This window comes from Diabrotica undecimpunctata, chromosome 1 (assembly GCF_040954645.1).
Source record: "Diabrotica undecimpunctata isolate CICGRU chromosome 1, icDiaUnde3, whole genome shotgun sequence".
NCBI lineage: Eukaryota > Metazoa > Arthropoda > Insecta > Coleoptera > Chrysomelidae > Diabrotica > Diabrotica undecimpunctata.
Window position 1 is genome coordinate 128,796,251 of NC_092803.1, and position 21,893 is coordinate 128,818,143.

General features: G+C 32.1%; 1 protein-coding gene across 1 annotated transcript in view; it reads left to right on the forward strand.

Moving 5' to 3' along the window:
• The window catches only part of SPR (G protein-coupled sex peptide receptor), a 1,160,093-nt gene that overhangs the window by 126,950 nt on the left and 1,011,250 nt on the right, over positions 1 to 21,893 (forward strand). The gene's annotated exons all lie outside the window — the stretch shown is intronic.

Sequence of the window (21,893 nt, forward strand, 5' to 3'; positions counted from 1 at the left end):
TCTTTAACTTTTATATGTACATTGTGACTGTCGTACTTTACCTGCAGAGTGTCAATTTCTTCGCATCTTTCCCTTGCTTCTTTTTCTTTTGCTTCTCTGATTTTCGTTCTTATTAATATATGTATGGTTTTATATTTGTCTGGGTCATTTTTGGGTTCTCTTCTCTCGTCCATTAGTTTCAGGATCTCATCTGTCATCCATAATTTTTTCTTCATTAATCTATCTGTCTTTAAGTGTTTATCCTTTACATTTTGCACTATTTCTGTAATATGTTTAATCGTTTGTTCTTCGTTTGATTCGTCTCCAATTTCAATCACTTGCTCGTTTAACGTGGCTTGGACTCTCATTCTCGTATTGAGGTCTTTCAACATACGTAGGTCGTATGGTTGTGCTTTCCTTTTCGGCACTGTTTTGAGTTTTACTCGAAATACTCCCTCCAGTGGAACGTGGTTTGCCTCCAAGTCTATTCCAGGATAAGTCTTGACAGATGTAAAGCTGTTTCGGAATCTTTTATTTACTAAAATGTAGTCTATTTGATTCCTAATAATTCTCCCGGGTCTGTCTTGAGGGGATTTTCACGTGTACAGATTGCGAGGTGGTTTTTGGAAGAATCTGCTAGCGACAACTGGTTCTGAGTCTTCCGCGAATTTTTCTAGGAGGTCTCCTCTCTCGTTTCTGACTCCAAGTGCATGTGCTCCAATGTACTGTGTCTTATCTCCAGCTCCAATCTTGGCATTAAAATCGCCCATAATGATGAGAACTTCCTGTCGAGGAATTTTCTGTATGATACTGTTAATGTTCTGATAAAACCCAATTGCTTCTTCGTCCCCTTTGTCTGCAGTGGGAGCATAGACTTGGACGATGTTTATATTAATGAGGCTGGCTTCTACTTGTAGTAACATCACTCTCTCTGATATTGGTGTAAAGTTAGTGGTAGATTGTGAGTAAGTCTTATTTAATTCTTTTCACCTATGTTAAACATATTAATATTAATGTTGCCAATCCTACTAACTGGTAATTTTAACCACCTGAAAATTTAAATGCTGTAGCTAAAAGTAAAAGTTGATCCACATCTACTTTGGAGACAGCTCTTACACCTTCAGTTGAATAAAGAAGTAATGAGCTTTAAAGAGCCCAAGAAAGTATTATGTCATAAAATATGTGGATCTGCATGTCTATCGCATTTCCCAGAAGTGTTTTTTAATTGATAATCTCGCTATTGTCCAAATCTTTACATATCATTTAAAGGCCGAATATATCAAGAAAACTTTAGAAAAGGTATAGATTTAGCACTTTGGCCTAAAAATGCCAGCGTAAATTTTTTTAACCTACGAAAAAATCAGAAATTTCAAAGGTAACGTTTAACCCTAAGTTTACCTTATTAAATGTTTAAAGCAAAAATGTCAAATAACTGTCAAATTTTAAACACGCTTTTTAAAGTTTCTCATGGATTTAATAGTTATTTAACCAACAAGTGTATTAATAAGGGCGATTAACAATTGAGATATTTTAACGCGTGAGCGAAGCGAGCGCGTTAATGTTCGAGATTGTTAATCGCCATTTTAATTCACGAGTTCATTACAAAACTTTTCCGTCGACCATACTTTTTAGAAATAAAGATATCTTAGTTTAAATATTTATTTACTTAACGATAAACAACAATTTTTTCAGCTTTCATTGACTTTATTCGAAGTTTTCTTAGTGGTAGTTTTATTATAGTAAACATTAATATTCGAAATTGTCCAATTACTGAAATTAAAGGAATATATTGATAAATGATTATCTGCTGTATAGCATTTTGACAAATTTATATTTAAGTCTTCTTGGACCTCTGTAAATTCTGTGATAGAAGAAGTTAAATTCTGGTGGAGTTAAATTAAACTCTTCGTCAATATCCATCCTTTGATTTTTCAAATACACAGAATTTTAAACAATAAAGTAAATAATAACATACAATGACAGATAGTACTAACAGCGGCTACTTCATTTTAAATTCATTTTTTAGTGGGAATATAAATAGGTATATGTTTGGTTGCCTACACCACAGGTCACTGCCAATCACAGAGCATTTAATTAATTTATGCAAGCAATGTATGTTGTGTTGCCTATATTAAAATCGTTCATTAATAGAAAATCATTCATTAATAGGGGTCATTAATCAATGATTTTGAGGGTGTTAAAATTGATCATAAATGGAAGGTCGACGGAAAAAATATTTAAACAGTGTTAAAAATATAAACTCATTTATTGACCAGTTAACAAAACGAAGCGAAGTGCTTCAATCATAATGTGATAAGGAAACGAGTTTCTAATTTAATATTTTAAAAGTCTAATTTAAATGTAGCTATATTGGTGTAATTTAATAAAACGAATGAAAATCCAGAGAAATTTGGTAAGATACTTTTTTCTTATTTTTAATTTGGGAGAGGGTCTATTAGGTACTCTCACATATTATGTTGCGGTTTTGGTAACCAGGATTACACACATTATGAACAGCACTCAACCATCTACATCTATAGAAAACAATTTCAATTCCAACCCAAAATCATATTAAGTCGCTGCTGCACTCTCTAGGCCTCCTATCCCTTCTTTTCCTTAAAGGAATAAACTATTGTCATGCATTCCATTTAGAATACTGCTTTATTTAAATATAATAAAGTTATTGGTAAAATAGTTTACATCGTTGACATCGTTGATCACCTAATATAAAACACACCGTCGTCCCTATTCGCTGGCTTATTTCTTCGGTCAAAAGAATCTTAATTTTAAAATTTTAAATGTATGTCCTTCCATCCTGCATTCTCTTATCGAACAGTGCCCAAAAAGGAATTGGTTTACAGGTAGCAGGACCTGTTACTTTTGTAAAATTTGGAACATTGGATGATCAATATGCAGATATCATGAGTTTTCGAAGAACATTTATAATTTCTGAGAAAGAGGACTTCGAACTTTGAAGTGCAGTCTTTGCTGCTAAATAACCATAAAAATACACCCTTTAGAATATTTTTATCCACCACTGACAGACTTGAGTATTTTCTTTGTAAGCTTACGGGTCATACTGTGGAGTCTTGCCCTAAAATACCCACTGAATAAGACCACACACTTGCAGTCGATGCTCTTTTCTCTTTTTAATTTTCAGCTGACTCTTTAACTTCATCAAAAGAACTTCCGTCTTTAGGAATTGAGTCAATCTCAGTTAACGACACTCTTAATTCTTCATCAATTTTTTTTCTCCTTCCACATTCTTGATGCCACTCAAATCAGCCAAAAAAGCTCTAAATCTAATCTTCGATCGGATTACCTAATAAAACCTAATTGTATTTGTGCTATAAAAACGATTCATAAAGATAATCCGTCTAATTTTACACCCAAACCAGTCAACTTATTGCTTTTCTTAAAAACTCTTTTGGATGTCCCACCCCTTTACAAGAAGCTTAAAAAATTTCATCCAACGTAGATGGTATTAAAAAGGACTTATCACAGCTCTGCACAGATACAAGGAAAAGATCAATAAAAATCCGTATCACTAGAATTAAAAAAAAAAGTTAAAAGAACAGCCTTCGTCCGCTGACATATAAGATTATATAAGTGCCTTTACCGATAACTCCTCTGATATCAAATCTAATCACAACACACATAATGAATAGAAACCCGTCTCTTCCTCTCGCATTTGTTCTTTGTTTCGTTTTTATGTAAATTTTTACTTCATCTTTAGTCTCATTTTCGTATTCAAGCTATTTCAATGAAATTGCAATGGAATCTTCCCTCGGTTGAAGAAAATCCAACACCTAACATCACAATAATTTAAACCAGACAACAAATGCAAGGAATTCCAACTTTCCTCATGTAAAACTCTTCGAAGGGTACCACTATATTGGGACCAATTGCATAAGAGTCAGTGGCGGCACTTCTATCTTTATTTTTTTCGACATTTTTTCATCACACCTTCCACTTTCTTCTAAATTAAAAGCAATAGCTATAAATTATTAAAACAGCTATTAATATTTATTAGAAAATCGACTTTTAAAGCAATTTTTGCAATCATTTAGCAACACATTGACAAAAAACTTTACAAGTTCTCATTTTAAAGGATTTTATATGCTTTTTCGGTAGAATTGTGTCACTTTTCCATATAATGTACCGGTCTTCAACTTTAATATTTAAAATCAAATAGAGATGTTACATTGTTTACGTATGATTATTAAGCAAAAAATGAGGTTTATTATTTTGCACATTTTGTTTATCACTTATTGTTGTCACCAAATTGATCAAAAGCATTTGTTAGATACCTGTATCAACGAGTGTTTTTGGGAAAATCGTTACTTCCTTGGTCTAAATATATATAATCTATAATGATATTGATTTTATCTTTAACGAAGGTCTTTAATTTGTAGATTAATAATTACTGCACTTAACCTCCATAGTTTTTTAAGAAAAGATTTTATATCACAAAACTCAATTTTTACCTTACTATATACCAAAAATAAAACAAGATGTCAAAAATGAGCAATATAAATAATATAGAAGTCATTTCGGAGCTGCACATCTGAGTATAATTATTGCAGTGCACGTGTAGAGAAGTACGTGAATTTTTTATAAAAAGTTTAAAGCGTTTCTGAAAGAAATGAAAGGAGCAATTAGTCTTTGTGCGAAAAATGAAGTTATACGCTTATTTTGTCAAAAGAATAAAATTATAACATTATCCAGACGGTGTGTTAATATAAAACAATAAACTAAAATAATGATATGAATATATTTTTTAAAGGTCATTTAATTAGAATATTTCTTATAACTGTTAGGCGAACTATGAAGCGAAGAACAAACTAAAATAAATTTAACAATAAAATACTGAAAACTTTTGTTTTCGACACTTACACTGTACAAAATTTATTATAATTTACTACCACTACCATGGTACGTCTCTCAAGTGAAGTATTTTTACTATGCATCTACATATTATTATAGTCTTTAGCTGAATAAGCTCAGAACGGGAGAACTATTTGTCTCAAGTTGGTCACTCTTAATTATGCCTCGATTGTTTAATTCATTTATTTCTATAGATTCCAATGAAGATGGCTAAGGCCGTTTTATTTTAAATATGGAAAATTTGAAATTGGTCATCAAAAAAATGAATCTGATCCAGAAGATGAAGTGCGTACGTAGAATTTGTTATTGTTAGACAACCATTTTATGTTCTGCTATGCACTTGTTAAAAGTTCTTATAGTTTGACCTATGTAAGTTTTTGAGCAGTCGCCACATTTAAGTTACATACACCACTGTTTAAGTGCTCTTTTCATTTGACTCTTGTTGTTCTTAATATATTCGCTTAACCTTTGAATTGTCTCTGGTTACACCTGGATCCAGTATTCAAATTCAAATGTTTATATATTTATTATATCGTAAATTTGAGACGTGATGTTTCATGATATTCTTAAGATAAGGTTTTTGTACAATTTAACGTATTTGTGTTTTGAAATATCAGTTTGCTTTTCTTTGAAATGAAAGAAACATATCTGTTGTTTATGGGTCCACCCGTACCCAGAAGTGTTTCCAAATGTTTTGTTTTTTTTTCTGAGACGGGTGATTAGATTTTATGGGTTCTATTTTCGGAAGCGTTTGTCGAGTTTAGTCTTTATGATTAGTTTTAAGATCTTTAATGTTGTACCAGACTTGATCGCGCTTGCTGAAAAATGAGCTTCAGGAGAGGACTCACGGAAGAAGAATTACGAAAAATCCTTGAAGAAGGCTTAGAAAATAAAGATGAATCTACCAATTTAGAAATTGTCACTAGTGAAGAGTTAGTAGATGAAGAATTTTCTGAAGAAGATCATGTATCTACGGTTGATGATGACAAAGATGAAAGCGAAATTTCGGAAAATGAAATAGAAGTTTCTGAACAAGAAGATTTACAATATACTACTCGCGATGGGACAGTTTGGAACAAAAATCCACCACCTCAGTCACGTGTAAGGTAAGTGGTGGCTCAAGTGCTACACATATTTTCTTACTAAATTTGTGCGTTTTACTAATTGCGTTCTATATTGTTTAGATCCATCAATATACTATATCCTGTGCCAGGTCATATACTATATCCAGTGCCATGTATTATGCTGGTAGCAAATAGTTCGCTGTTGTGTTTCAATTATGTTTACTTATTTCCTGAGTTTTCGAGAAAAAACTAAATTAGGTTAGTCAAATGTTTTTCCATAGTTTTATTTTTTGGCTTATAACCTTTAAGTTTAAGTATTTAACTATATTCCAGTGATGAATCACAGTAGTAACACGCATACGGAAGGTTTATGAAGATGGAGTTAAGACCAACTAAGGGATATTAGAGATCAGAAGATGGCAACACGTTGCCAGAAACCGAAGAGAACGGCAACTTATCTTAGAGTAGGCCACGATGCACGGAGGATTGTCCAAAGATGATGATGAATGTTTATGTAGGCATCTAATAGCAACACATATTATAAGAGGCACATACTGTGCTAGTTTATTTATTCCGGACAACCGTGATCTTTTTGGACCATTTCTTTTTGGAATATTTAGACCAATTTTTCTACAACATTGTTTATAAAGAGTTGGTGTTATTTATGTTTTTTTTTTACTTTCAGAAAATGTCAACCGACTACAAAAAAAGGTTGGATTGGCAAGAGGCTCATAGCGTAAGGATGCCTTAAAAATAATTGCTATAAACAAGAAGTGTCTTGGTATTATTGAAGTTGCAGAAAGTTACAATATATCTAAGACCACCCTCAATAGAAAAATCAAGGAAGGCATATTAAGTAAAGGTTCTTTGGGACGTAACTCCGTACCTGGGACAGACAATGAACGCAAAATAAAATTAAAGATCATATTAAAAACTAGAAGCTAGTGGTTTCACACCAAGAAGAGATACTGAACGTCAATGATGTTTAGACTAGCAAATCAGCTAGGTTATTAACATACTTTCAACTGTGATAATAAAATGACAGGGTTTGATTGTCTTTTTTAGCCTTTTTAAAGCGAAACCCACAGCTGTTTATAAGAAAAGCTGAAGGAATATTTAAAAACGGGGCGCTCGGAATGAACAAATCTGTTATCATATTTTGATTTACTGGAGAAAACTATGACTAAAAATAATTTAGTTAATAAGCCAGGTCATATTTTTAACATGGATGAGAGTGTTTTGCAACTAAACAACAAACCAGGACAAGCTATAACTGTGAAAGGATCTAAATGTGACAGTACCATTACTTCCAATGAAAAATAAGAGACAATTTCTATCGTGAGCTGTTTCAACGATGTGAGCAACTACATTTCTCCCTATTACATGTTCAAGACAAACAACAAAAAGGAGGAGTTCAGTGGACGGCATGCTTCCAGGATCTGCTGTTGTAATGAACCAAAAGTCGGCTTATATGAACTCTAAGTTATTTTTGACTGGCTTAAAATCCACTTCTTGCCAAGGAATCTACCAAGAACATAGTTCTGCTAGGTCTATCAAGTCACACTACACATTTTTTCAAACTCTTGACAAGATTTTTTTTTAAATCACCGAAGTCGTACTATAATGCTAAAAATTTTGGACACAACGCTAAAATTTATGAAAAATAACCCTCCAAGACAAATTAGTAGACTGCAGTTTGGAAAGCTTTTGGGCTCTACATGGTCCAAATCAGCTACTGTTGAAAATGCTCTGTCAGGCTACAAAAGCTCTGGTGTAATGCCACGGGATTTATCTGCTATACCTAATTATACTTTTTTAACTACTCATCAAAACTCTACTGTAGATCTATATGAAACTGTTTGAGTAGGTCATAATACAACCTGATCTACTGACAAACTTAGAAACACTTCAAACAAATCTGATACTGCTATTGATGATAACGTTGCAATACACTTCGAAAGACATAACACAACTACCTCAGCGTGAAACAGATCAGACTAAAAGTCTTGCACCTTACAAAATATTGGTGGAGTTGACACCAATATCCATTTTGAAGAAAAAGGTAATTACTCGTGGTAAGGCTGTAAGTGTAGCCAAAATTTTAAACTCACCAAATTCAATCGGAAATATTTTATAAAGCAAGCAAAAGAAAGAAGAACTATTAAAAGAAAAAAAAAAGAAAAACATTCCAAAACCTTAAAAGATAATTGCTTGATCCCAAAAATTAAGACAGCCCTAAAATAAAAAAAAAGGTCAACTTACCTAAAAGGCCTATTGAATAACACCTCAACTGCATCTCCATTTTGCAAGGGCAGTGACGATAAAAATAAAATCTTTAGTTTAAATGGAAAAGAATGTGTAGGTTGCTATAAAGACTACGACCAAACGACTAAGACAAAAGATTGAGTCAAGTGTGTCAAATGTTCTGGATACACGAAAACTGCAAAAAATATGCCGAACTTTGCGATGGTTGTGGGAAAAGAGTACTGTGAGAAAAGAAAAATGACAGATGATAGAAGCCGCGAAAATTTAAAATTGGTATATGTGTATACAATACCGACACATAACTGTAAATAGATGATATTATTACAAATTTGAGTTAAAAAAAAACCAGAGTAATTAAAATACCAAGATGAATTTGAGAATAAATGTAGAAAAATGGTAGCACGTTGTCCGTCCAGATTTGTATGAGCAATATGGTTAGGGTTATTATTATTGTATGTATGTATAAAAATCATATGTAATCAATCAAGCGATTTTGCGAAAACACTTAAATTGTTTACGGTAGAAGAATATGACACACCTACATAAAATGCGCAACCATTCATCAATTAAGAAAGTTAACAATACCAAACAAGAAAAAGACATTTTTTGCTGTCTGGTATAAGACAATGAAACTTATCTCGGATGTAAGTGACAGTTGTGATGAGTAAGCTAACCTGGCAAACAAGGATAAGATGATCTCATTAATTGTTTACTTTTTCCGTTTCATTTTTTTTATAACATATTTTTCCGTAACATTTTTTTTAATATAATATTTATAATTTTAGTTACAATATCACGTTTAAAAAAATTGTATACCATTTTTTGGTTACAACTCCTTCAAATATTTATAAATGACAAAGCCGCTACACATTACAGCTTATCTTAGCTATGCCTTTTCTCAGTTTTCTCATAATAATTTATCATAATACTTTTCGGGTCGCTGGGAGCATTTCGTAGATTATGTTTGTCCTTTCCTTGTCGGCTTTTATATCTCCCAATTCTGGCTCGGTAATTATTTGATCGGTCATTTCCCGACAAACGTCTTCCACAGTCTGCTGTTGAGAATCACAGGGGGAAATCTTGGCACATGCATTATAGTCAAGTGTACAATACGACGAGGGTACAGTATAATGTCAAAAACAATATAGATATTAATCAAACTTTATCTTTTTGTTTAATTAATAAGCTTTTAACATAACTCGATATAATTAGACAAGTATTATTCGTTTTTCTAATGATTTTACAATACCTTTTTTTTGGAATAGGCTACGATGACTATGACGATGAAGTAAGTAACTAACTTCGCTAACAAAATATTTTTATAGATTAACAAACAATCTTTGAAAACAATTTCTAGGCCTGCGTTCTAAACAAACATGCATTATTGAGCTATATGATGTAGGGGAATACCACGCAGAAGGACGTAAAATGTTTTGATCTAAATATTCTTCAGTGTTAATAAAATACTAGATTCCTTCTAATCCACCAGCAGTTCCACATCGTAGTAAAAAATTTTAAATCTGAAAAACATGTTAATATAAACGCTACATTTTAATCCAACAGACACAAACATGCTATATTGTCCATGTTAAATATTACTTGATAAGATTCTGAAGAGATCTGCTTCAGGTATTTATGGTGCTGGCAAACAATTACCCTACAATTTCAGATAGTAAGTTCGGATGTCTCAGCATTTTCACATAATTTTTATGTTAGTTTATCCACTTTGACAATTTCATATAGACGACATCTGAGTCAGCAGTGTTTAGTGAAAATACCTATGCTTATATTGAGTTAAGTTTTCTAAAGATTTAAGTGTATTTGCTGGCATAAATCGGGTAAAAATAACCTTTTTTCCTAAAATATTGTCTCAGTGAACTGGTCGAAATTTGTTTTCACAGCTTTGGACGTCCTCAACACTGCACTTTGGGATATTGTAGAATAGGTTTTTTATGAGCGGTAGCAAAATCTTCAATAAGGCACCAGATATCGCACAAATACAACGACCATCATGCAGTCCAGATATGCATACGTCAGATAACAGAAGGTCAACTAGAAGTGAAACAAACCCCAGTAAAAAGAGTGATGCACTATAGCTACCTCGACACCATAATAAATTAAGAATGGACCAACAACCAGGAGATAAGAGTGCGCATCGGAAAAGCTACATGCAACTTCAACTGGATGATGGCATTCTTCAGTAGCCACAACCTCTTGGTCTAAAAGTAAGAATGTCGCAATGATTCGTCTTTACTGTCCATTTTTTATGGTTTTAAAGCTTGCACCTTGAACGAAGATATGTGCAGAAGATTGCAAGCATTTAAGATGTGGCTATTTTAGAGAATAGTTAAGAATACCGTGGACTGACCGAGTCACAAACGAGAGGGTCATCAGAAGAATAAAGAAGTAATGAGGTGTATTAATACATTTATTAAATAAATTTAGATATGCTCTGTTACAGGCCATCCTGCAAGGAAAAATATTTGGGAAGTAATGTCCAAGTAGAAGAAGAACATCCTGGTTAAAGAACCTCAGAATTTGGTTCAACACAATACCTGGCAGCTTTTTCGCGCTGATGCAGATAAAATAAAGATTTCCATGATGATCGCCAACATTATTTGTCACGAATAGGCACATCAAGAAGAAGATGCATACGTAATGACAGTTAAGACACTTTTATGTTTTCTCATTAAGATCATGGTAGAACCGTCGTATGGCATTACTTTGTCATGCCCTGACGTAATTGCTTTCACCACTAGAGCTTTTTGTCTCTGCATATCTTACTCTTTATTTTGAAGTATTTGACCTTTTGTTTAAGTTTGAAGCATTGTTGACAGTTAAACCTATTGTGCGCAAAAAAACGTATTGCAAACAAAAACCTATTATCAAAAGGATATTCTTCGCCATACTGTACATTCGTTTTTCTACAAGGAAACTAAGTTCCTGTAGTTGGCTGTATACCATATATTAAAAAAATTTTAATAAAATCCTTTATAAAAAGGTATATAAAAACCCAGTCCGGCTATGTTAAATAGACAAAACGTTTTCGGAATAAATATTCCATCATCAATGTCCTAAAAAATATTTAACCACTTAATTAAAAAGAACATGAAATAATTTAAATTTTGACTAAGGTTAATGTAAAATGTGGTTAATACTTACAGGTTAATACATGAATGTAGCTACTAAATAGGGGGGTAAAAACCCTTTAAAAATTACTAATTGACATTTAGTTTACATTAGGTCTTGTTTAAAATTAAGATGGTAAAGTTACCGTTGGATTGGTAACATGGCGACATATGACTCTACATTAAGTTGCAAGTCCTGAGACGGTAGACATACCGACATACCGATATTTTTATATTTTAGGAGCGACTATGTAAGTACAAATCTGTTTGCGAGGCTGCTAAAATTTAAGGCCAGTTTGGAGATCTCTTCACAACATTTCATAGGCTGGATTATAATGCATAAATTGCGCACCTGGCCAGTTGTATGATACTTCAAGAGCCACAACGTAGACGGACTCCAGAAGACATCTCCAGACGACAATGTACTGTACGATACCACATCCAGATTGGACTGAAGAAATTACCAGTGTGCCAAAAAACTATATGTCAAGCATTTGAAATAATACCTCGAAGAATCCAAGACATTCAGCAGAAGATAAAAACAGATATGCCGCTACGTGATCAACGTGGAAAACACAATAATAGGCCTAATAAAATCAACGAAACCGACAAAGAACGTATAAGAGAACACATAAAGTCGTTTCCATCATGAAAACCATTATAGTCGCGCTGCATCTACAAAGAACTGCCTTCCTACTGAATTAAACTTGAAAAAAATGAACAAACTGTTTTGAGAAAAGTATCCGCAATGCAATGTTTCCCGACGCTCTTACACTGACATATTTTAATCAGACTTTAATCTGCGCTTTGATCTTCCTCGCTCAAATACGCGTACGTTTTGTGATAAAATGTATATCAAGCTTGTCGTTACTCCAGACGGTCTAGAAAGAAATGCTATTCTTGTTGATAGTGAACTCCACCATGCACGTGCTGAGGCTGGATACAAAGCATTGAAGTTGGATGCTGAAAAGGCTACTCCACAACTCGTCGTACCCTTCACTGATCTTCAGCAAGTGTTGTACTGTCCAACGTTGACTTATTCTTTAGTGTTCTACCAACGTCAGTATGCCACAGCTTCTCACCTTGCGGCCGTGACTTCTCGCTCATAGAGGGAAAGAAAAAAAGAGCAATGGTGAATGTATCCTTCGACTGGGTGGCAGTGATTGCCAACTCACGTCCCAGCAAGCCCTTCAATGTGTACTACATGGAGCAAAGTGACTCCAAAGACTTTTCAGCATGTGAGAACTACTTATGGAAAGATCACAAATGTAAGATCACTAAGTACCGTTTGTTCAAATTCGACAGTGATGATCCTACGAGAATAATGGCTAGAACTTCTCACAACGTCAGGCAACCTTAGCAAACATTCTCACTTGTGAATAAAAAATGGGGTGCACTAGCCATCAGAGCATTCAACTACCAAATTGATGCGTTGCCGAATGCGTATACCGAACCTATTAAAATAAAAGAAGAAAAACGCAAAAATCTAATGGATATGTAACTGAAACCCGAATAGCGAGATTATTATGAAAAATTAGAATAAGATGGAACATTATTTTTAAGTTTAAATTTAAGGAGCATTAAACTGTGTACTTAGCATATAAAACAGATTAATAAACATTTTAAATTAATTATAGTTTATTATTAATATTAGATACTTTTTTTCAAAACCTAAATAAGCCAAAACATGGTATAGTGATCAAGTGCAGCACTGTTATATATCCAGTTTATACAACATTGTTGCTGGGATATTTTTTTGAAATAATTTTTTTCTGCTTACTTTGTGTAAACCTGCATAATTTGTTTACACATCTATAACTTTATTTTGTTTAAGTGAAATCGATTTTTTTTTTCAGTGCTTATTTTCATAAATACCTCGTCAATATGTTTTTTTCACCTCTTGCATAATCTCAATTCTGTCGCTTACAACATTGTTGCTTCCCACCATTCAATTAATTTATAAGTGAAAAGTTTAATATGTTGTATCTCATATTACATCAGTTCCTTATGTTTCTAATCACCGAACGTTGTTTTCTTTCTGGATCTCGGCACCTCTGTATCTTTCCTTGTAAAAGTAATTTGGGACTATAGTATATGCCTCCCCCAACGGAGGAGTTTTTTTCCTTAAAAATGTTGACATGTTCTCATTTGCAAATTGTTGCTCCTGAAATTGTACCATTCCTGGCACGTACGGTCTATGGCACAAGTAAGCGTGCTATGGACATTTCACGTATCCACATTTGAAATGCTAATCTAATATATAATATGTGATCCAAGGGACCCCATATTACTTATTGAAATGTAAGAGGAGCTATTATAATGTTGTAAATCGATATTATTCTGAGTTTGTTACTAGTAAACGACATATTTGATTTGTACCTCTTACAGTTTGTAGATTATGTTACATGTACACATCACCCTTCTCAATTTCTTGTTGTACTTTAGCCAAATATAAATCAACGCCTGTAATTCTTACGCTGATCCGATATGACATTTTTTAGGTGAGAAGCTGCTTGAACCGATCACGCACATAACTCATTTTCATCTTAGTAATGACACTATAGAATAATATCGCCCTTTATTTAAGTATATATAATACGTGAAAATGTGTGCTAATTAGAATGAAGGAAGATAAATAATTATTTAAGTAGCTACCAGTAAGGCATCTACTAATTTAAGAGAACAGAATCAAAAGAAGAGGTTCAGTAGGAAGAACATTGTGACTTATTTATCTAAAAGAGTGGTATAAAACAAAATATAATCTTTTTTGAGTTGCACTTAATAGGACAATAAACGCCAATAATCCAGCTGTCGTCGGATAAACAACTCCAAGAGGAAAATAAAACGTATATTTTGTGTAACAGTTTCGTTATCCAATTTTCACATTTTTTTAAGTGAACTTTCTCTGGTTTTATACATTTTTAATTTATTATAAAATATATTTGAGATTCTTTTTTATTTTCACTGTATATTGTTATTTCATGATATTCTTTGTAGTTTTGTTTCGGTTTTATATTGCATATTATGTAAGATACAATACTGCTCGTTATAATAGAGTGTAGAGTTACTGGTTCAGTGTGCTTTTGTTTGTTTTGTATTGTTATGTTTTTGATTTTTCTTTTTATCCTATAGGTGTATATTATGTAATCAAGTATATTTTTTCTATTAGTAGTAATACTTAAAGAAAATGGCTATCCCACAAAGATCGGACTCGTTATAGTCTAACTAAAAGTGATATAGTAATTTTAGCACAATTATTTTGATTACTTCGTTTAAGTACTTGTTTAAATATGTTAAAAGGCAAATAATGCTAAATATGCTGTCCTTTATTCTTACTTGTCCATTCTAAAATATGGCTATCATAATAAATATTTGAATTTTGGATAAAACTTTATGAAGTATTTCCCGCTCTCCTGAATTTCTCAGCCATAATTTTTTTTTCTCCTATATTTACTTTTACCAGAATATTTCCTTGACATTCTGCAAGAATAATGAAAATCATATCAGAATATTACAGAATCGCCATAAAGGAGAGCCTAAAATAAAATAAGAAGGGCAAGTTATAAATAATAATCTGATGGTTATGGAAATTAATCAATAAACGAAAAAAGTAAATAATAGACAAAGGGAATGCTTAAAAACGTCCATTAGAAACCGGAGAAAATATGGCATGATTTTACTTGATAATAGAATCTCAATTACTTTGAAAAGGGGTGGCTCATATTCCATAAGAAATATAAAGTTTTATCTGTATAACTATAATTTTAAATTATTGCTCTCAATGTTATAGTTTCAACACCACGACAGTGTCATGTGTTCAACATGCAAGTTGTAGGCAGCCAAAGGTGAACGGTGTTGCTGAAACCTACCAATATCTTACTACTCAAACACACACGTCATCATAAATATCAACATAATTACTAGAAATAGCTACATAACTAACTCAATAATTGTTGTTAATTTATGGTAAGAGCTTAGATTGTTAAAAAATAAAATAAATACACTATTTATACAGTTTGTAATTAAAACCCTATTAAATAACTTAAAATTTGCATTCTTAGAAAACTCTTTCATAACGTCACATATAGCAAAACTATCACAGACAGTGGACATTTTATTGTTATACATTATTTATTAATAATCGCGAAACTGGTCAATTTTCATTTTTAAATTATATTTTTGTGACATATTATATATCATACTAGTGACGTCATCCATGACGGAGTGATGACGTAATCGAATATTTTTTTTATAAGAATAGGGGTCGTGTGCTATATCATATAAACAGTTATCCAATTCTCTATTCTTAAATTTTTTTAAATGTACAAAATACAATGAAGACACCGATATAATGCACAGTATTGAATTTAATCAAAATCACTTTATTGAAACTAATTTAATTACAATACTGGTAAAAAACAAAATTTATTCTTAAATATTGACGGAGTGTTAGATATTGCCGCTTGAATTGTTGAATCTTCTCTTACAATTCTTAACCGTGATGTTAGCTGTGTCAAAGATCGCTAGTCAAAGACATAAGAAATAGGGGAGTTGCCCGATTGTGTTTGAGCTCATAATAATAAATCATTATTTTGTCCATACAGTTTATTGCAGATAGAAAAACTGAAAATATGCTTATGTGACTTATTACAATTTTTTTGGCTTAAATAATTAAATGTTCAAATTGCCTCCCACCTTCCTCTTAACAGTAATTGAATCGAGGATCATCTTGAACGTTATGGATCATTTCTGGAGTTTATACTACATATAATATAATACATATTACGAATTTCCAATATACTTGTATTTTTTAAATCTTCTAAATTTTGTAGTCGCTCGATGATTTTTATTTTTAAGTAACCACATAGCAAAAATCAAGTGATGTAAGATCTGGAGATCTTGGGGATATCCAATATCTGCAGTTTTGTCGATTTACTGTTCCATGTAAACAGAAGATTGCTTCATCAGAAAAAAGGATTTGGCGAATAAAGCGTGGATTGCGAATACATTTTATTTGTATCATCCGGGTGCTACAATAAACAAAATTAGTAGAAATTACAGAATAAAAATTATTTTGTATCTTACACTAATTAAGGTTAGTTTTCATGATGTTAAAAAAATTGAATAGACAACTCATTTGGTTCCTAAAAATAATAGCGAAAACTATCCAAAAACTGTTTGTTTTAAAAATAGTTTTTGCACAAAACACAAATTTAAAAAAACTGTTACAGGCATACATTTAAGTAAATTTATGTTATAAAATTATCACAAAAAATGTGATCATATCAAACATACTTAATCAGAAACAAAACAATTAGTTGTGAATTCATAATAATCAACTTAAAACGACAGAACGTTGGGTGTTAGTCTTAAAATGGTTACAATTATGCAAAGTTTAAATAGTATACCTGATAGGCACTGGATTTTCTGAAAAAGAAGAAGCAAAAAGACCGATTTTATGAAGTAGAAGGGATATTATATATCACATAATGTATCGTAGATGCAAGTTGGGGAACATCAAGAACTGGGTAAGAAATATAAGAGTAAAATGGAACGCTCATATAATCCGAATGACAACAAATAGAGATGTAAATACGGCAAGAGACGGTTTCCTAATGAAAAGTCGATCGGTATAAAGACCACGAAAACTATGAAACGACAACTTACTGGAGGCCCATTGAAAACCAGTCATGTCTATATTAAAAGAGGAAGAGGGAGAAGACATAATATATAATAAAACTTATGTTATTGATGATGAATTACTTGTATTAACAGATTTGTAGTAATCTAAAGTTAACAATAATAAGTTTAAGTTGCTTAAATTGTTTGTATCTGTCTTTTTATTAATGGTTTCTTTATCTTAAAAAATGAATGCTATCTCAAAAACAATCTTTTTAAATAATTACTCTCCGTGAATAGGATTTTTACATTCAGAAAATTAAATGAGTGTCATGTTGTGTTAGCATGTGTGGCTAGGGAACATCTATCAGGGTATAACCTAATGTTACTCTTGTGAAGAGGCAAACGGCTGGAAACTTTTTAGTTTATATAAGAACCTCCACATCCTAAACAACTAAGATTGTATATAACATCACTTGTATCTGAGTTTGGTACTTTGTCTTTCTATGATTTGTACAAAGATCCCATAACTAGAGTGCGTTTTTAAGCAATTTTTACATGTGGTAAGTATTGAGCAAAAATTCTGGTCAATTTGGGAATGACATCCTTAATAAATGGAAGTGATACAAAAGAGATTTTAGGTATATTGTTATTCAGTGAATGGGAATCAGAGCTAGCTCTTACGGCACTTGTCTTTTGGACATTGTTCTCTTGTGTGTTAAGTATAATAGAGGATGTGTTGTAGATGATTTTCCTAAGTAAGGATTTGAGGTAAGAATTATCTAGGAACAATTGTAAAAGGATGTTAAAATTCTTCTTCCTAAAAACAAGGTCAGCCAGTTTACAAACTCTTGTGATCATTTGTTTCACGAGAATATCTTTCATGCTTGACTTGTGGTAAAAATGGTAGTTGAAGTATCTTCCAGAGTTACACTTTTTTCTGCACCAATTAATTTTAATGATGTTATCCAGTTCTCTAGTGAACATTGTGTCAAGAAAAGAAACAGATTAGTTTTGGTCCTCTTTTTCAAGAGTAAATTGAATGTGCTGATCATAGCTATTGAAAATGTCTAAGAACTTAGTCTCATAATAATGTCATCAACATACTTTTTAATAATAGGAACAACCTGAAGAATAATATACAACAGACCGTCCATTACATATGTAGCCAGAATTGGGGATATACTAGCTTCTATAGGAATGCCAAAAATTTGTTTATAATATTTGTTCTTAAAAGAACACTTTAATTTTATAATTAAAATAATAAAATTTTAGTTTCAGCTCATGATGTCTCAGCTCGGTTTAGATATTTCGATTTCTGTTTATGAAACAATTTACTATGGTCAGTTTTGAAAAACAAAGTGACGAATTTTGAAAAAATCGTATGCTATTCGTCGAATATTTTTTTTAATTAAAAATTAGTGTTACAAATTGGTGTTTTTTTTTAGTCTGCCTTTTTAGCTAATTGTACAATAAAATATAATATTTAAAAAAGTTTTTTCTTAAGTTTTAGCTTTGAAAATTGATCGATCAAAAAGTTTTTAATTTTCCTTTTTCGTAAGTTCCTCTTACATTTTATGTCCATGCGAATATATATTTGTTAATTGTTTTGTTTCCATTATTAATCTGTTCATTTTGTCCATCTCGTATACCTTTACTTTTTCAAGTCGCTTCAGGTATTTTAGCCTGTTTTAGTTGTGCTGCTAATTTTTTGGTTTTACATTTAAACGTCCTTATATAGGTAAATCAAAAAAATTTAAATATTTAAATTTGGTTTACAATTATGTCGTTCGTGACCTAACTTATTAAATATAGTAATGTTTCTACTATTTAGTTTTTTATGTAACGGTTTTATCGCATCTCGAACTTTGTGTACGGGCCATAGCGTTAAAAATATTGCCACCGTAGATCTACTTCCCCAAAATTAACGAGGAGTCTGGAGTCCACTATGCACGCCCCTAGATCCTTAACGGTTATGTTAAAGTTCTTCACACAATTATTACGTTACGAAGGAACTAAACAAGAGCGGAAATGTAGAAAAGGTCGAATTAATGGAAAACGTGCCTGGCCCTTTCACGAGAGCATAATGGAAAAGAACATTTTAATTTCCAAGGGGACTAAAAGCCATCAGAGTTAAGAGTTTAAAGAAGCAGTGTGTCTACGAAAGGGCGTAAAACAAAAAGATCATAAGGCGTGAGATATATCCTTCAAGTTCTCATTGTTTGTTTGTATAAGAAAGAATCTTAGACTCTCCGCAGATACCGCCCTTCTGCTGTACACTAAGTAAGTCTTAATTTATAAAGCAGTAAGGATACAAACAGATTATCTTTCATCATGCTTAGAGGAAATTGTGTCATTTTTTAATATCAATCAAATTAACTGGGATAAACGCCCAGCGTTTATATTAAACGAAAAAGTTTAAATTGTCGAGATTTTTAATTAAAAAATAATTAAATGATGTAGCGGTTTTCTTTAATATGAGTTTAAAGCACGCGTAGGTTCTTAATAGGCTTAATTCAGCAACGTGTTTTGGAAACGTTGCTGAAACTACGTGTTTTTTGAATTATTTAATTCTAATTTTAAATAACATTGATCAGATGATACAATTTAAAGTTACAATTGCTTAAAAAACAAACATTTGTTTAAGGGATAAATAACAATAATATTATCACAGGACACTTTAAAAAATCTAACTTAAAATCAGCTGTGATTAAAAAGTTCATTTTCTTTCCAGTTATGTGTTTCTTTACCACCATTAAACATAATTTTCGTGAGTTAGCTGTAAAAAATCTCAAGACATGCGTAAACATAAACCGAAAACTAGCAAATGATAAACATCGCAGAATATTCTTGTTGAATTGCATACATTTGGGGCTTCAACCTCGGGTCATTAACTAGGCAATTTTAACAATACAGAAGTTTGTAGGACGTGGCATGGAGGGCCATCACAATATCTTTGAATTAAGCAAAAAGTTAAGTACAAAATTAGCGATTAATGAAATTACATCTAAATATCAATTAATTCACAAATATGAAAATCAACTAAAATCACTAAAGGTAAAAATTTAAACCTTTTATATAATCAATAAGCCTATCTACAATATCACTGGGAGAGTTTGATACAGCATAAGGCCCCTCAGGTTGCCGTCCACAATAAACCTCTAAATTTACAACAAAGTAAGTTTGTGCATCGCCCAAAATGAACAGCTTGATACCTTATTTTGCTGGTTTATTTGGTAAATACTGGATGAAACTACAACGTCCTCTGAATCCCTCTAGTTTTTCGTCTATTGTAACAAATTCACCAAAATTATAGGAATTTTTATAGTTACTAACAAATGCGTCCAATATTTTTCTAATTGGTGCAAGTTTGTCATATATTTTCCGTTCATGTCTTGTGGTTTTGTCATCAAAGCGCATTGAACGTAACAAAAATAAAAATCTTTTGTAACTCATTACAGCTCTAAGAATTTCTATACCTGTTCCATCAGATGTCCAAAGTTTAAGTGCGTTAGTATGGTTAGCCTTTTTAGTGAATAGGAGGTAAAGCACTCCCAGTAACGCCATTATTTCACTTTTTGAAGTATGTTTCATATCTCGTTCTCTTTTATATTGAACAGATTCTTTTTTACTATCAATGTACAAATTAGTAAATTGTACGATGTTCTCTAATATATCAGAATCTATAATTTTTTCAAAAGCTGAAAGTTCTGAGGTCTGGAAGTATTTTGATAATATTTTTTCGTTTTAATTTTTGATTGCGACGGCAGCGGAGTCTTACGCCATGCAGTTTTTTTATCTTTACCTTAAAAATATTCGAAAGCAGTCGTACTTACTGCAGTATTATCCTCAAAGTTACTGGCTCTGTCGTGGTCATTCTGTTCTTGTTCAGATTCAGAATTGTGGTCATCATGGTGTATTATTTCTTCATCTGTCTCAGATTCATCGGAATATTCTATTTCACTAGTTTCTATTTCTGGGTCTTCATTAAGAATTTTATATAACTCAGCCTCAGTTAAAAATTTTTTTCTAGCCCTGCAAAAATAAAAAAAAAGTAACACACAAATAATATAACAATGCAACTAAACTCTTACATGATATTCTCTCAGCGTAGCCGTTGTATTCCTTCTCAATTATGTTACAATATCCTGTTCAACCTAAAATAAAGTAAAACTAAAGTTAATTTGACTTTAATTTCGAATTACAACTTTTTATAAAGTAAAATAATGAATGGATAAAATACTTACACTAGAAGGCGCGCCGTGTATTATGTACACAAAACCGTCACACTCTCGTATTTCTCAGAATTCTCACAAAACTCAACAAAACAAAAAATATTACTTAACTATTCGAACGACAGATCTCTACTGGACGAATAGACGCGACGATATCGCCAGATTGACGACACTTCTATTTTTAGACGACTTTTTCTATTGGACGTGTACAAAATACACGGGCGCGCCCGCTCGAGGGTTAAGCAGGTTCTTTCCTATTCTTCATTCTTTTGTTGTGTTATTTGTTTTTTCACTTCTCTATCTTTTTCTTTATATTCTTTATAAACGTCATCGTTGTTTGTAGTCAGCCATTTTCTGTATAGTTGCTTTTTTTCTTCAATTGTTCTTTTTTTGGTTCATTTATTTCCTAATAGTGCTGTTTATTTGTTATATGTTCTTTTTCTGCTAGAGCTTCGAATGCTGCTTGTTTTATACTCGAATTTATATGCTCGAATATTTCTTCGATGTTGCAGTATCTAAATTCTATTAATATTTAGTCTAGACGTTTTTGATATAGTTCTCTTATTGATTCTTCTTGGAGTAGTTCTATATTGTATTGTTTTTCTCTTATAGTGTTCATCAGTTCTTCTGTAGAGAGGTCTTGTTATGTTTCCAATTAAGGCCTATTTTTGCTATCAGTAGTTTATGGTCTTATGTTTGTGAAGTGAGTTTATGGT